Here is a 5,517-nt window from a genome sequence, read left to right as displayed (position 1 = left end):
GCCCAGGCCTCTCGGAGGCCTGATTTGCCCACAGGCGTGAGCAATCAGCTGTTGCTTTCAGAGTCGTGCTGACAGATGTGGCCAAAGGGCAGAGGGTGTTATTAGGAAAGAGAGACCGTGTGATTTACAGCAGTGGTGGCCCGGGACGGCCGGGCCTGTGGACAGTGGGGAGACGGAAGAGAGCCAGCAGGATGCGGCCGGGATGAGGGATCTGCATTCCATTGAGACGGTGTGCTGGAGTCCGCGCTGGCTGAGATTAAATAGCCCGTGCCCTGCATGCAGAAAGGCAGAAATAAATGAGGCTTTCCTGCAAGCGGGGTGGCAGCGAGTTAATTAGGAACGGGAAAAATACATTTCAAGTCACAAAGAAGCCCAGTGAGCAAGCAAGGAGCCTCTCGGTCCCACCAGGAGTTGCGCCTCATGCGGAGAGGCTGCGGTCCGGCCCTCCCACTGAAGGATGCGCAGGACCCGGGAGGATGTCAGAGAGGAGGGGAGGGCAGGGGGAGCTGGCGTAGGCAGGAGACCCTTGCTGTGTCCAGCGGGAGGTGACGGTGGCCTGGGCTCGGGGTGGAGGCCACGATGGACAGAGAAGGACTGTGCGTGGCACCCCTGCCCCGTGGCCCTCGTGGCTGGGCCGCTGCCCAGGCTGGCATGGGCTCACCCTGGGTCCCCGTCTGACTCTCCATGCACTTTGTTCTGCTGTTCTTCCGAGCCGTGAATCCCTGGAGGGCAGGGGTCCTGTCTGGGAATTGCAGCACTCAGGGATGCGAAAGAGGCTCTCCTAAACACTAGTTCTCGAAACAGAAAAATGTGAACTGGGGAGAGAATCACCTTCTACTGACCCCCAGAGTGGAGCATGCAATTCTCTGGGAACTTACTGGCGCTGTAGGAATCATCAGCCGGTTTCACAGAGGCTGTGGGCAGAAGCGGAGGCCCGGCCGGGCCCCGTGGAGCAGAAATGATGACTCCGAACCCACAGCATCTCGAAAGAGATGTTGCCTCAGGGCCACACTTCTTGTTTCCTCCCTGCCTGGGGCTTCCAGCTCTGGCCATCCCAATGTCTCCCCTGAGACTCTGCAGCCCCTGAGTCAGCATTCCCCTCCCCCCAGGAGGAGGTCAGAGGCCAGGGAGACTGGCTGGCCGTCCCAGTCCTTGTGGAGGTGCCCAGGGGCTCCCAGCGGGGTGGGCGTGGGGGGCATGAACTGCTGAGCCCTCCTCCTATGGACCCACTTGAACACCTGACGCCCAGATGGGGCTGTGGAAACTTCCAGATGCAGCCAGATGCTCTGTGAGTGGGAATGTGGGTCTTGAGAAACGCTTTATGGTGTTTACCTTTACAGAAATGTTACGCGCTCGTTGCAACATTCAGATCCTTACAAGGCGGAAAGCGAGCACCGCCCACCTCCCTCCAGTCCTAAACCCAGAGGTGAGCCCTGCTGACGTGTGGCGTCTCCATCCCCAGACCTGTCTGTGCACATGCAAGCCTGCACACTTAGACATATACATGCTTGGGGCACGTATAACACATAGTTTCAGAGTTTGCTTCTTCCACATGCCGGTGTATCTTGGACATCTTTGCGCGTCAGGACACATGGGGCTCCCTCGCTTACTTCATGAACCTAGAATTCTGTGGGTCCCGTTATTTGTTGCTCTGTGGCCTACTGAATTCTTCTTTTTTGGGCAATTACAAGCAAGGCTGCCTTGGGCACCCGTGGACACAATTGGTGTGCACTTGGGCTAGTGTTTTGGCAGTGCCAAGGCTGAGTCGGCTCTCTGGGCTTCGGCTCAACAGCGAGCTCTGCTGTTAGCCAGCCCTGGGGTTGAGGCCCAGATCTCCTGGGCAGGTCACGTAACTCTGTGCCTCAGTTTGCTGATCTGAGAAATGGGATTCCACGCCCTCCTTTACAGGATGAAATGGGTGACTGTTCAGCGGGTGTTACCACCCATGTGGGCTGAGCTCTCTGAATTCAGGTCTCTTCCCGGGCGTGGGAGGCTCGGGCCCGGGCCCAGGATTTGGGCCCGGGCCCAGGATTCGGGCCCAGGATCCGGGCCTCCACCAGCGCCTGGCCAGCAGGAGAACAATGCCCGGCTCCAGGAGAGCAGCAGGCCCTTCCCTGGCTGTCAGGGCGTGAAGATTAGATGCAGAATAATGCAGTCCCCCATCAAACCTGCAGCTGTAACTCAGGCCCCAGACTCTGCCAGCGCCATAAATTTGGGCGGAAAGTGCAGCTCTAGCAGTTTGCAAACAAGAGCGGAGGAGGCCAAGTGAATTACGGCGGAAGTGAGGCCCCCTGCCTGGCATTGTTAGCCGGAGCCAGGGATTGATTGCTCACTGGCTTAATGAAATTGAATTTTAATTTATACCCAGCCCACGGTGGCGGTGGGGAGCGCCTGGGCAGAAGTGGGCTCAGCCCCGGGACGGGGGCTCCTTACGGGGTGGGGGCCCCAGCAGCCAAACCCTACAGGAGGGAGTGATGGGCAACCCAGGGTGGCATCTGCTCCCCAAAGTTTCAAAGTCCTGCCAGCGGGGGGCTTTGGGCAAGTTGTGGGACCTCCCTGAGCTTCATGGCCCCATCTGGTCGTAGCTGCCTGGCTCAGGTGCAAACCTCCCGTGGGCTCAGTGAAAGGAGGTTCCTTATTCCGCCCCTTCGCGGGCACTGGAAGCCCCACGAGGTGCTAGGACCAGGTGGGGATGAGATGTTGGGGGAGGGGAGGGGGAATGATTCGGGGGGCTCTTCGGGGGTCCCCAACTCACCTGTCCCAGGTGTCCAAAGATGACACTTTCAAACCTGCTGCTGCTGGTTGCCACATTAATGCAGTATTTTCCAAAGCCTGACAAGCATGGGGCGCTCTGGGTGGCGTTGACTTCTCTGCCAAGTGCACACATCGCGCACGTGCTCTCAGGGCCACGTGACAGAGCCCACACTGCTGGGTGAGACTGGCCTGCTTGCAAATCCCAGCTGCATGTTTCCTGCCCTGGGAAAGCACCACCCGCTCTCCCCCTTCCTCGGCTGCAGGTGAGGAGAGCTTCTCCATCCCAGGTGTTTCGAGGGTTCGGCGGGTCGTGTTCCTAAGTGCCAGGCCCACAGTGGAGGCCACGTTCTCAACGGAGCTTCCCCAGATGCGGCTCAGGTCTCAGCAGATGACACGGTGGGGCTGGCGGGGTGAGTGCCACCAGCACCCACCACTGTGGCCAAGGTAGAATGAGGGTCTTTTTTTGGGCCCAGTGAGAAGGGGCTTCACAGAGCAGCGAGGGCACTTGGGCATCCCAGGAGCAGGGGTTATCCCTGCCAGAGGCAGGGCCAGAGGGCCAGGGCCTTCCCTGAAGCTGGACCGAGGGGCAGAGTGGAGGGGCGAGGAGGGGCTGAGGCCTCCCTCGACTGGCCTGGGGGGCCGGGAGCGACACCTGGAATTTCCTCTGCCCCTCCCACCGTGAGGCCCCGCCGGGCACCTGGATGTCCGTCTGGGCCCTGCCAGTGGCTTCTGGTGTGACCCCGGGCAAGCTGCCTCAGCTGCAGGCCACAGGCCTCCTGTTAGTAAGGCAGGGAGGTGGCCTGGCTCCTGAGGGTCTGTGGACTCTTCCCTACCCTGTGCCTTGACTGTCGTCCACCCAGGCACCCACGGGGCCTCTGGGCTGGTCCTGCTCCCAGCCCCGCCGGCAGGTACCAGGGGCCAGTGGAGGGGCCAGGAGGCAGTGCTGCCTCCGTCACTAAGCTGGGACGAGCTGATTAGGCTGATGAGCCACATGTAAATCACCGGCTTCAGGTGGAAACTCTTTTCTGCTGGCTGGATCTGTCATGTCAAGTAAAGCCATCGGTTTAGACACAGGGTGTGTGCATGGCAGAGGAGTGGGGGAAAAGGGGGAACCCCAGACTGTCTGTGTTGAGGCACCTTTAGAAGATGTGGTACGTATATACAATGGAATATTACTCAGCCATAAAGAGGAACGAAATTGTGCTATTTGCAGAGATGTGGACGGACCTAGAGTCTGTCATACAGAGTGAAGTAAGTCAGAAAGAGAAAAACAAATACCGTATGCTAACACATATATGTGGAATCTAGAAAAATGGTAGAGGTGAACCTATCTGCAGGGCAGGAATAGAGACACAGATGTAGAGAACGGACATGTGGACATGACGGGGAAAGGGGAGGGTGGGATGAATTGGGAGATTAGGATTGACATATATACACTACCATGTGTAAACTAGATAGCTAGTGGGAACCTGCGGTATAGCCCAGGGAGCTCAGCTTGGGGCTCTGCGATGACCTAGATGGGTGGGATGGAGGGGGTGAGAGGGAGTTCCAAGAGGGAGGGGATATACGTATGCATATAGCTGATTCACTTCGTTGTACAGCAGAAACTAACACAACATTGTAAAGCAACTATACTCCAATACAAAAAAAAAAAATATTAGAAAACAGCTCCCACCTTTGATTTTACAGATGGAGACACACAGGCCCAGAGAGGGACAGGTGCTTGCCTGAGGTCACACAGCAAGTGAGCGAGAGAGTTGGGACCAGCCTGGGCCACCTTGGCATGGACCTGGGTGTGGCGTCATCAGGCCTGTGGGCCCCATGGAATGAGGGGGATGGAAAAAAGGCAGGTTGTTCCTGTGTCACCGGGCAGAAAGGAGGCCGAGTGTCCTGACATCCCTTTCTGGTCCAGAGTTCAAATTCCACCCCTACAATTTTTGGTGCCTGGACAGTTCCTTCAGATACAGAAAAAGATGCCCATCCTCTGGGCGGCCACAGCCAGTGTGGCCTGGTGAGTTGGCACAGGCAGACAGTCAGCCCCACTCGGACCCCGGCTGGGTGCAAAAGGCCTTGATCCGCACCGACGTGCCATCCTGACTGACCCCAGCTGCGTCTTTCTTTAAGTGAAGTCACCTTTTTTTCAATATACACAAACTGATGATAAAAGAAAACTATACATTGCCATGATTTATGGGAAACCAGCATTGTTTGCCCAAATAGACAATAACATAAAAATAAATGTCTTCAACACATCTTATAGTATTACATTATAATGTAAGTCACATATATAATATATGTATATGTGTATATATTATTTCTATATATCACATATATATCATTATACTATATTTTATCTTATTGAAAAAGCCCACATACCTCTCAGATCTCTTGCGTGTTGCACGTTGGAAACACTCCCTTTTCTGAGCCGGTGGCTGAGTGCTTTCGGGTGAAGGTCCTACTGCTGTGCCGGGTGTTGCTAAAACGTGCACAGCTTGAGCACCAGCGAACCCACTCCCGAGGATGCGCTGGCCGGGCTGGGTCTGCTGGGGTCGGGGAGGAACACTGTGGCCCAGGTCCGGGCTGGCCGGGAGGTGGGGGGCTGGCCGCAGGGGCTGGGGACGGAGTGGGCTGGGTGTCGGGTGAGCACTTGTCACTGGGCTAGGTGCCTTGCATCCATCCTTCCAGCAGCTCTCGGAGGGGTTTTAATATCCCCACTTCATTTTGCTATCTTTTCGTGGAGTAATTCAAACATGCAGAAGGCCG

The sequence above is a fragment of the Eschrichtius robustus genome, chromosome 16 (assembly GCF_028021215.1).
Source record: "Eschrichtius robustus isolate mEscRob2 chromosome 16, mEscRob2.pri, whole genome shotgun sequence".
Lineage (NCBI taxonomy): Eukaryota > Metazoa > Chordata > Mammalia > Artiodactyla > Eschrichtiidae > Eschrichtius > Eschrichtius robustus.
The sequence above is the reverse complement of the archived record's forward strand: the minus strand, read 5'-3'. Positions refer to the sequence as shown.